The following is a 12,500-nucleotide window of genomic DNA, read 5'->3' as shown; positions in this document are numbered from 1 at the left end:
CGCTCATATCCCCTACTACGGCTGTAGCATAGGGGGGACCGCCAGAAGCGCTGGACCCTTCAGCGCTTCGCTCATATCCCCTACTACGGCTGTAGCATAGGGGAACCGCCAGAAGCGCTGGACCCTTCAGCGCTTCGCTCATATCCCCTACTACGGCTGTAGCATAGGGGGACCGCCAGAAGCGCTGGACCCTTCAGCGCTTCGCTCATATCCCCTACTACGGCTGTAGCATAGGGGGACCGCCAGAAGCGCTGGACCCTTCAGCGCTTCGCTCCTATCCCCTACTACGGCTGTAGCATAGGGGAACCGCCAGAAGCGCTGGACCCTTCAGCGCTTCGCTCCTATCCCCTACTACGGCTGTAGCATAGGGGGACCGCCAGAAGCGCTGGACCCTTCAGCGCTTCGCTCATATCCCCTACTACGGCTGTAGCATAGGGGGACCCGCCAGAAGCGCTGGACCCTTCAGCGCTTCGCTCCTATCCCCTACTACGGCTGTAGCATAGGGGAACCGCCAGAAGCGCTGGACCCTTCAGCGCTTCGCTCATATCCCCTACTACGGCTGTAGCATAGGGGAACCGCCAGAAGCGCTGGACCCTTCAGCGCTTCGCTCATATCCCCTACTACGGCTGTAGCATAGGGGGGACCGCCAGAAGCGCTGGACCCTTCAGCGCTTCGCTCATATCCCCTACTACGGCTGTAGCATAGGGGAACCGCCAGAAGCGCTGGACCCTTCAGCGCTTCGCTCATATCCCCTACTACGGCTGTAGCATAGGGGGACCGCCAGAAGCGCTGGACCCTTCAGCGCTTCGCTCATATCCCCTACTACGGCTGTAGCATAGGGGGGACCGCCAGAAGCGCTGGACCCTTCAGCGCTTCGCTCCTATCCCCTACTACGGCTGTAGCATAGGGGAAACCGCCAGAAGCGCTGGACCCTTCAGCGCTTCGCTCCTATCCCCTACTACGGCTGTAGCATAGGGGGACCGCCAGAAGCGCTGGACCCTTCAGCGCTTCGCTCATATCCCCTACTACGGCTGTAGCATAGGGGGGACCGCCAGAAGCGCTGGACCCTTCAGCGCTTCGCTCATATCCCCTACTACGGCTGTAGCATAGGGGGACCGCCAGAAGCGCTGGACCCTTCAGCGCTTCGCTCATATCCCCCTACTACGGCTGTAGCATAGGGGGACCGCCAGAAGCGCTGGACCCTTCAGCGCTTCGCTCATATCCCCTACTACGGCTGTAGCATAGGGGGACCGCCAGAAGCGCTGGACCCTTCAGCGCTTCGCTCCTATCCCCCTACTACGGCTGTAGCATAGGGGGACCGCCAGAAGCGCTGGACCCTTCAGCGCTTCGCTCATATCCCCTACTACGGCTGTAGCATAGGGGAACCGCCAGAAGCGCTGGACCCTTCAGCGCTTCGCTCATATCCCCTACTACGGCTGTAGCATAGGGGGACCGCCAGAAGCGCTGGACCCTTCAGCGCTTCGCTCATATCCCCTACTACGGCTGTAGCATAGGGGGACCGCCAGAAGCGCTGGACCCTTCAGCGCTTCGCTCATATCCCCTACTACGGCTGTAGCATAGGGGAACCGCCAGAAGCGCTGGACCCTTCAGCGCTTCGTCCCTACTACGGCTGTAACATAGGGGAACCGCCAGAAGCGCTGGACCCTTCAGCGCTTCGCTCATATCCCCTACTACGGCTGTAGCATAGGGGGGACCGCCAGAAGCGCTGGACCCTTCAGCGCTTCGCTCATATCCCCTACTACGGCTGTAGCATAGGGGAACCGCCAGAAGCGCTGGACCCTTCAGCGCTTCGTCCCTACTACGGCTGTAACATAGGGGAACCGCCAGAAGCGCTGGACCCTTCAGCGCTTCGCTCATATCCCCTACTACGGCTGTAGCATAGGGGAACCGCCAGAAGCGCTGGACCCTTCAGCGCTTCGCTCCTATCCCCTAGTATACACTGGGTAGTCTGTTCCTATCATTGTGTGCAAGGTGGCTTGGTTACCCCCTACCAAAATGGGTCACAGCCGTAATAGGCGAAGTACAGAAGCGCTGGAACCTTCAGCGCTTCGCCCCTATCACGGCTTTAAAACCCGAGCGAAAAACTCTATGTCCTTAAACGAAATACCCGTTTTGCGCGGTCCATATCTCCGCGAAAACACAACGCACAGCCGGGACACTCATATCTAATTGTAGTCCAAGTCCCCCTCTACAAACACATCAGAGTGGATCCTGGATGCGACCTCCACAGCCGAGGCACGAGTCGGTCAAAGTAGGTCGCAGGGACCATATTACGCGCGCCATATCTACCCGGAAATAGAACGCACAGCGGGGATACTCATGCCCAGTTGTCGAGCTGGAAGTCCTCTAACCACCCATATAAGATGAATAATAAACGGATACACACAGCCGATGCAGCGCGTGTTTGAAAACCGCCGATCGATCTTCATACTCTGACAAAATCACAGCGAAAAATCCTTAAACCAAATACCCGTTTTGCGCGGTCCATATCTCCGCGAAAACACAACGCACAGCCGGGAACCTCATATCTAATTGTAGTCCAAGTCCACTTCTACAAACCTATCCGAGTGGATCCTGGATGCGAGGTCCACAGCCGAGGCACCACGCGGTCAAAGTAGGTCGCAGGGGCCCTATTACGCGCGCCATATCTACCCGGAAATGGAACGCACAGCGGGGATTCTTATTTTGAATACACGGTCGCGACGTCCTCTAACTACCCATATAAGCAGAATAATAAACGGGTATCCACAGCCGAGGCAGCACGTATTTGAAAACCGCCGACCGATCTTCATACTCTGACAAAATCACAGCGATAGCGCCAATACTCTGTTTCCTTAAACCAAATCGCCGTCTTGCGCGGTCCATATCCCCGCGAATACACAACGCACAGCCGGGACACCTATGCCGACCTGTAGCCACCGTCAACCTCTAAAGACATGTGGAGGGTGATCCACAATCGGACACTCACAGCCGAGGCACGACGCGGTCAAAGTAGGTCGCAGGGACCATATTACGCGCGCCATATCTACCCGGAAATAGAACGCACAGCGGGGATACTCATGCCCAGTTGTCGAGCTGGAAGTCCTCTAACCACCCATATAAGATGAATAATAAACGGATACACACAGCCGATGCAGCGCGTGTTTGAAAACCGCCGATCGATCTTCATACTCTGACAAAATCACAGCGAAAAAATCCTTAAACCAAATACCCGTTTTGCGCGGTCCATATCTCCGCGAAAACACAACGCACAGCCGGGAACCTCATATCTAATTGTAGTCCAAGTCCACTTCTACAAACCTCACCGAGTGGATCCTGGATGCGAGGTCCACAGCCGAGGCACCACGCGGTCAAAGTAGGTCGCAGGGGCCCTATTACGCGCGCCATATCTACCCGGAAATGGAACGCACAGCGGGGATTCTTATTTTGAATACACGGTCGCGACGTCCTCTAACTACCCATATAAGCAGAATAATAAACGGGTATCCACAGCCGAGGCAGCACGTATTTGAAAACCGCCGACCGATCTTCATACTCTGACAAAATCACAGCGATAGCGCCAATACTCTGTTTCCTTAAACCAAATCGCCGTCTTGCGCGGTCCATATCCCCGCGAATACACAACGCACAGCCGGGACACCTATGCCGACCTGTAGCCACCGTCAACCTCTAAAGACATGTGGAGGGTGATCCACAATCGGACACTCACAGCCGAGGCACGACGCGGTCAAAGTAGGTCGCAGGGACCATATTACGCGCGCCATATCTACCCGGAAATAGAACGCACAGCGGGGATACTCATGCCCAGTTGTCAAGCTGGAAGTCCTCTAACCACCCATATAAGATGAATAATAAACGGATACACACAGCCGATGCAGCGCGTGTTTGAAAACCGCCGATCGATCTTCATACTCTGACAAAATCACAGCGAAAAATCCTTAAACCAAATACCCGTTTTGCGCGGTCCATATCTCCGCGAAAACACAACGCACAGCCGGGAACCTCATATCTAATTGTAGTCCAAGTCCACTTCTACAAACCTATCCGAGTGGATCCTGGATGCGAGGTCCACAGCCGAGGCACCACGCGGTCAAAGTAGGTCGCAGGGGCCCTATTACGCGCGCCATATCTACCCGGAAATGGAACGCACAGCGGGGATTCTTATTTTGAATACACGGTCGCGACGTCCTCTAACTACCCATATAAGCAGAATAATAAACGGGTATCCACAGCCGAGGCAGCACGTATTTGAAAACCGCCGACCGATCTTCATACTCTGACAAAATCACAGCGATAGCGCCAATACTCTGTTTCCTTAAACCAAATCGCCGTCTTGCGCGGTCCATATCCCCGCGAATACACAACGCACAGCCGGGACACCTATGCCGACCTGTAGCCACCGTCAACCTCTAAAGACATGTGGAGGGTGATCCACAATCGGACACTCACAGCCGAGGCACGACGCGGTCAAAGTAGGTCGCAGGGACCATATTACGCGCGCCATATCTACCCGGAAATAGAACGCACAGCGGGGATACTCATGCCCAGTTGTCAAGCTGGAAGTCCTCTAACCACCCATATAAGATGAATAATAAACGGATACACACAGCCGATGCAGCGCGTGTTTGAAAACCGCCGATCGATCTTCATACTCTGACAAAATCACAGCGAAAAATCCTTAAACCAAATACCCGTTTTGCGCGGTCCATATCTCCGCGAAAACACAACGCACAGCCGGGAACCTCATATCTAATTGTAGTCCAAGTCCACTTCTACAAACCTATCCGAGTGGATCCTGGATGCGAGGTCCACAGCCGAGGCACCACGCGGTCAAAGTAGGTCGCAGGGGCCCTATTACGCGCGCCATATCTACCCGGAAATGGAACGCACAGCGGGGATTCTTATTTTGAATACACGGTCGCGACGTCCTCTAACTACCCATATAAGCAGAATAATAAACGGGTATCCACAGCCGAGGCAGCACGTATTTGAAAACCGCCGACCGATCTTCATACTCTGACAAAATCACAGCGATAGCGCCAATACTCTGTTTCCTTAAACCAAATCGCCGTCTTGCGCGGTCCATATCCCCGCGAATACACAACGCACAGCCGGGACACCTATGCCGACCTGTAGCCACCGTCAACCTCTAAAGACATGTGGAGGGTGATCCACAATCGGACACTCACAGCCGAGGCACGACGCGGTCAAAGTAGGTCGCAGGGACCATATTACGCGCGCCATATCTACCCGGAAATAGAACGCACAGCGGGGATACTCATGCCCAGTTGTCAAGCTGGAAGTCCTCTAACCACCCATATAAGATGAATAATAAACGGATACACACAGCCGATGCAGCGCGTGTTTGAAAACCGCCGATCGATCTTCATACTCTGACAAAATCACAGCGAAAAATCCTTAAACCAAATACCCGTTTTGCGCGGTCCATATCTCCGCGAAAACACAACGCACAGCCGGGAACCTCATATCTAATTGTAGTCCAAGTCCACTTCTACAAACCTATCCGAGTGGATCCTGGATGCGAGGTCCACAGCCGAGGCACCACGCGGTCAAAGTAGGTCGCAGGGGCCCTATTACGCGCGCCATATCTACCCGGAAATGGAACGCACAGCGGGGATTCTTATTTTGAATACACGGTCGCGACGTCCTCTAACTACCCATATAAGCAGAATAATAAACGGGTATCCACAGCCGAGGCAGCACGTATTTGAAAACCGCCGACCGATCTTCATACTCTGACAAAATCACAGCGATAGCGCCAATACTCTGTTTCCTTAAACCAAATCGCCGTCTTGCGCGGTCCATATCCCCGCGAATACACAACGCACAGCCGGGACACCTATGCCGACCTGTAGCCACCGTCAACCTCTAAAGACATGTGGAGGGTGATCCACAATCGGACACTCACAGCCGAGGCACGACGCGGTCAAAGTAGGTCGCAGGGACCATATTACGCGCGCCATATCTACCCGGAAATAGAACGCACAGCGGGGATACTCATGCCCAGTTGTCAAGCTGGAAGTCCTCTAACCACCCATATAAGATGAATAATAAACGGATACACACAGCCGATGCAGCGCGTGTTTGAAAACCGCCGATCGATCTTCATACTCTGACAAAATCACAGCGAAAAATCCTTAAACCAAATACCCGTTTTGCGCGGTCCATATCTCCGCGAAAACACAACGCACAGCCGGGAACCTCATATCTAATTGTAGTCCAAGTCCACTTCTACAAACCTATCCGAGTGGATCCTGGATGCGAGGTCCACAGCCGAGGCACCACGCGGTCAAAGTAGGTCGCAGGGGCCCTATTACGCGCGCCATATCTACCCGGAAATGGAACGCACAGCGGGGATTCTTATTTTGAATACACGGTCGCGACGTCCTCTAACTACCCATATAAGCAGAATAATAAACGGGTATCCACAGCCGAGGCAGCACGTATTTGAAAACCGCCGACCGATCTTCATACTCTGACAAAATCACAGCGATAGCGCCAATACTCTGTTTCCTTAAACCAAATCGCCGTCTTGCGCGGTCCATATCCCCGCGAATACACAACGCACAGCCGGGACACCTATGCCGACCTGTAGCCACCGTCAACCTCTAAAGACATGTGGAGGGTGATCCACAATCGGACACTCACAGCCGAGGCACGACGCGGTCAAAGTAGGTCGCAGGGACCATATTACGCGCGCCATATCTACCCGGAAATAGAACGCACAGCGGGGATACTCATGCCCAGTTGTCAAGCTGGAAGTCCTCTAACCACCCATATAAGATGAATAATAAACGGATACACACAGCCGATGCAGCGCGTGTTTGAAAACCGCCGATCGATCTTCATACTCTGACAAAATCACAGCGAAAAATCCTTAAACCAAATACCCGTTTTGCGCGGTCCATATCTCCGCGAAAACACAACGCACAGCCGGGAACCTCATATCTAATTGTAGTCCAAGTCCACTTCTACAAACCTATCCGAGTGGATCCTGGATGCGAGGTCCACAGCCGAGGCACCACGCGGTCAAAGTAGGTCGCAGGGGCCCTATTACGCGCGCCATATCTACCCGGAAATGGAACGCACAGCGGGGATTCTTATTTTGAATACACGGTCGCGACGTCCTCTAACATACCCATATAAGCAGAATAATAAACGGGTATCCACAGCCGAGGCAGCACGTATTTGAAAACCGCCGACCGATCTTCATACTCTGACAAAATCACAGCGATAGCGCCAATACTCTGTTTCCTTAAACCAAATCGCCGTCTTGCGCGGTCCATATCCCCGCGAATACACAACGCACAGCCGGGACACCTATGCCGACCTGTAGCCACCGTCAACCTCTAAAGACATGTGGAGGGTGATCCACAATCGGACACTCACAGCCGAGGCACGACGCGGTCAAAGTAGGTCGCAGGGACCATATTACGCGCGCCATATCTACCCGGAAATAGAACGCACAGCGGGGATACTCATGCCCAGTTGTCAAGCTGGAAGTCCTCTAACCACCCATATAAGATGAATAATAAACGGATACACACAGCCGATGCAGCGCGTGTTTGAAAACCGCCGATCGATCTTCATACTCTGACAAAATCACAGCGAAAAATCCTTAAACCAAATACCCGTTTTGCGCGGTCCATATCTCCGCGAAAACACAACGCACAGCCGGGAACCTCATATCTAATTGTAGTCCAAGTCCACTTCTACAAACCTATCCGAGTGGATCCTGGATGCGAGGTCCACAGCCGAGGCACCACGCGGTCAAAGTAGGTCGCAGGGGCCCTATTACGCGCGCCATATCTACCCGGAAATGGAACGCACAGCGGGGATTCTTATTTTGAATACACGGTCGCGACGTCCTCTAACTACCCATATAAGCAGAATAATAAACGGGTATCCACAGCCGAGGCAGCACGTATTTGAAAACCGCCGACCGATCTTCATACTCTGACAAAATCACAGCGATAGCGCCAATACTCTGTTTCCTTAAACCAAATCGCCGTCTTGCGCGGTCCATATCCCCGCGAATACACAACGCACAGCCGGGACACCTATGCCGACCTGTAGCCACCGTCAACCTCTAAAGACATGTGGAGGGTGATCCACAATCGGACACTCACAGCCGAGGCACGACGCGGTCAAAGTAGGTCGCAGGGACCATATTACGCGCGCCATATCTACCCGGAAATAGAACGCACAGCGGGGATACTCATGCCCAGTTGTCAAGCTGGAAGTCCTCTAACCACCCATATAAGATGAATAATAAACGGATACACACAGCCGATGCAGCGCGTGTTTGAAAACCGCCGATCGATCTTCATACTCTGACAAAATCACAGCGAAAAATCCTTAAACCAAATACCCGTTTTGCGCGGTCCATATCTCCGCGAAAACACAACGCACAGCCGGGAACCTCATATCTAATTGTAGTCCAAGTCCACTTCTACAAACCTATCCGAGTGGATCCTGGATGCGAGGTCCACAGCCGAGGCACCACGCGGTCAAAGTAGGTCGCAGGGGCCCTATTACGCGCGCCATATCTACCCGGAAATGGAACGCACAGCGGGGATTCTTATTTTGAATACACGGTCGCGACGTCCTCTAACTACCCATATAAGCAGAATAATAAACGGGTATCCACAGCCGAGGCAGCACGTATTTGAAAACCGCCGACCGATCTTCATACTCTGACAAAATCACAGCGATAGCGCCAATACTCTGTTTCCGCCAATACTCTGTTTCCTTAAACCAAATCGCCGTCTTGCGCGGGTCCATATCCCCCGCGAATACACAACGCACAGCCGGGACACCTATGCCGACCTGTAGCCACCGTCAACCTCTAAAGACATGTGGAGGGTGATCCACAATCGGACACTCACAGCCGAGGCACGACGCGGGTCAAAGTAGGTCGCAGGGACCATATTACGCGCGCCATATCTACCCGGAAATAGAAACGCACAGCGGGGATACTCATGCCCAGTTGTCAAGCTGGAAGTCCTCTAACCACCCCATATAAGATGAATAATAAACGGATACACACAGCCGATGCAGCGCGTGTTTGAAAACCGCCCGATCGATCTTCATACTCTGACAAAATCACAGCGAAAAATCCTTAAACCAAATACCCGTTTTGCGCGGTCCATATCTCCGCGAAAACACAACGCACAGCCGGGAACCTCATATCTAATTGTAGTCCAAGTCCACTTCTACAAACCTATCCGAGTGGATCCTGGATGCGAGGTCCACAGCCGAGGCACCACGCGGTCAAAGTAGGTCGCAGGGGCCCTATTACGCGCGCCATATCTACCCGGAAATGGAACGCACAGCGGGGATTCTTATTTTGAATACACGGTCGCGACGTCCTCTAACTACCCATATAAGCAGAATAATAAACGGGTAATCCACAGCCGAGGCAGCACGTATTTGAAAACCGCCGACCGATCTTCATACTCTGACAAAATCACAGCGATAGCGCCAATACTCTGTTTCCTTAAACCAAATCGCCGTCTTGCGCGGTCCATATCCCCGCGAATACACAACGCACAGCCGGGACACCTATGCCGACCTGTAGCCACCGTCAACCTCTAAAAGACATGTGGAGGGTGATCCACAATCGGACACTCACAGCCGAGGCACGACGCGGTCAAAGTAGGTCGCAGGGACCATATTACGCGCGCCATATCTACCCGGAAATAGAACGCACAGCGGGGATACTCATGCCCAGTTGTCAAGCTGGAAGTCCTCTAACCACCCCATATAAGATGAATAATAAACGGATACACACAGCCGATGCAGCGCGTGTTTGAAAACCGGCCCGATCGATCTTCATACTCTGACAAAATCACAGCGAAAAATCCTTAAACCAAATACCCGTTTTGCCGCGGTCCATATCTCCGCGAAAACACAACGCACAGCCGGGAACCTCATATCTAATTGTAGTCCAAGTCCACTTCTACAAAACCTATCCGAGTGGATCCTGGATTGCGAGGTCCCACAGCCGAGGCACCACGCGGTCAAAGTAGGTCGCAGGGGGCCCTATTACGCGCGCCATATCTACCCGGAAATGGAACGCACAGCGGGGATTCTTATTTTGAATACACGGTCGCGACGTCCTCTAACTACCCATATAAGCAGAATAATAAACGGGTATCCACAGCCGAGGCAGCACGTATTTGAAAACCGCCGACCGAGATCTTCATACTCTGACAAAATCACAGCGATAGCGCCAATACTCTGTTTCCTTAAACCAAATCGCCGTCTTGCGCGGTCCATATCCCCGCGAATACACAACGCACAGCCGGGACACCTATGCCGACCTGTAGCCACCGTCAACCTCTAAAGACATGTGGAGGGTGATCCACAATCGGACACTCACAGCCGAGGCACGACGCGGTCACAAAGTAGGTCGCAGGGACCATATTACGCGCGCCATATCTACCCGGAAATAGAACGCACAGCGGGGATACTCATGCCCAGTTGTCAAGCTGGAAGTCCTCTAACCACCCATATAAGATGAATAATAAACGGATACACACAGCCGATGCAGCGCGTGTTTGAAAACCGCCCGATCGATCTTCATACTCTGACAAAATCACAGCGAAAAATCCTTAAACCAAATACCCGTTTTGCGCGGTCCATATCTCCGCGAAAACACAACGCACAGCCGGGAACCTCATATCTAATTGTAGTCCAAGTCCACTTCTACAAACCTATCCGAGTGGATCCTGGATGCGAGGTCCACAGCCGAGGCACCACGCGGTCAAAGTAGGTCGCAGGGGCCCTATTACGCGCGCCATATCTACCCGGAAATGGAACGCACAGCGGGGATTCTTATTTTGAATACACGGTCGCGACGTCCCTCTAACTACCCATATAAGCAGAATAATAAACGGGTATCCACAGCCGAGGCAGCACGTATTTGAAAACCGCCGACCCGATCTTCATACTCTGACAAAAATCACAGCGATAGCGCCAATACTCTGTTTCCTTAAACCAAATCGCCGTCTTGCGCGGTCCCATATCCCCGCGAATACACAACGCACAGCCGGGACACCTATGCCGACCTGTAGCCACCGTCAACCTCTAAAGACATGTGGAGGGTGATCCACAATCGGACACTCACAGCCGAGGCACGACGCGGTCAAAGTAGGTCGCAGGGACCATATTACGCGCGCCATATCTACCCGGAAATAGAACGCACAGCGGGGATACTCATGCCCAGTTGTCAAGCTGGAAGTCCCTCTAACCACCCATCTAGGACACTCCTATAAACGGATACACACAGCCGATACAGCGCGTATTTGAAAACCGCCGACCGATCTTCATACTCTGACAAAATCACAGCGAAAGACTTAAACGAAATACCCGTTTTGCGAGGTCCATATCCCCGCGAATACACAACGCACAGCCGGGACACTTATACCCAGTTGTAGTCCACGTCCCCCTCTACAAAACTATCGGAGTGGATCCTGGATGCGAGGTCCACAGCCGAGGCACGGTGGTAGTCAAAGTAGGTCGCAGGGACCATATTACGCGCGCCATATCTACCCGGAAAATAGAACGCACAGCGGGGATTCCTATACTGAATACACGGCCCCGACGTCCTCTAACCAACTATGTAAGGCTGAATAATAAACGGATAACCACCAGCCGAGGCAGCGCGTGTTTGAAAACAGCCGACCGATCTTCATACTCTGACAAAATCACAGCGAAAGACTTAAACGAAATACCCGTTTTGCGAGGTCCATATCCCCGCGAATACACAACGCACAGCCGGGACACTTATATCTAACTGTAGTCCAAGTCCCCCCTCTACAAATCTATCCGAGTGGATCATGGATGCGAGGTCCACAACCGAGGCACGATGTAGTCAAAGTAGGTCGCAGGGGCCATATTGCGCGGTCCATATCTACCCGGAAATGGAACGCACAGCGGGGGATTCTTATACCGAATCCACGGTCCCGACGTCCTCTAACCACCCATATAAGCATAATAATAAACGGATACCCACAGCCGAGGCAGCACGTATTTGAAAAGCGCCGGCCGATCTTCATACTCTGACAAAAAGCGCCGGGCGATCTTCATACTCTGACAAAATCACAGCCGTTTTTATATCGTTTTGCGAGATGGATATCTCCGCGAATACACAACGCACAGCCGGGATACTCATACCTAATTGTATAATACGTCTACCTCTACAAACCTATCCGAGTGGATCCTGGATGCGAGATCCAGAACCAGGATCCATATCGCGCGGGTAAACGGCGGGAGTAACGAGGACTCTCTTAAGGTAGGGGACGTTACTGGGCTGCGCTGCGAAAGACGAGCGCCAAAACTCTGTTTCCTTAAACGGAAGCGCCGTTTTGCGAGGTGGATATCTCCGCGAAAACACCACGCACAGCCGGGACACTTATACCCAATCGTAGACCACGTCCACCTCTACAAACCTA

The sequence above is a fragment of the Anarhichas minor genome, unplaced genomic scaffold, assembly GCF_050575085.1.
Source record: "Anarhichas minor isolate MPS153535 unplaced genomic scaffold, ASM5057508v1 ptg000269l, whole genome shotgun sequence".
Classification (NCBI taxonomy): domain Eukaryota; kingdom Metazoa; phylum Chordata; class Actinopteri; order Perciformes; family Anarhichadidae; genus Anarhichas; species Anarhichas minor.
This window is presented reverse-complemented; position numbering follows the sequence as displayed.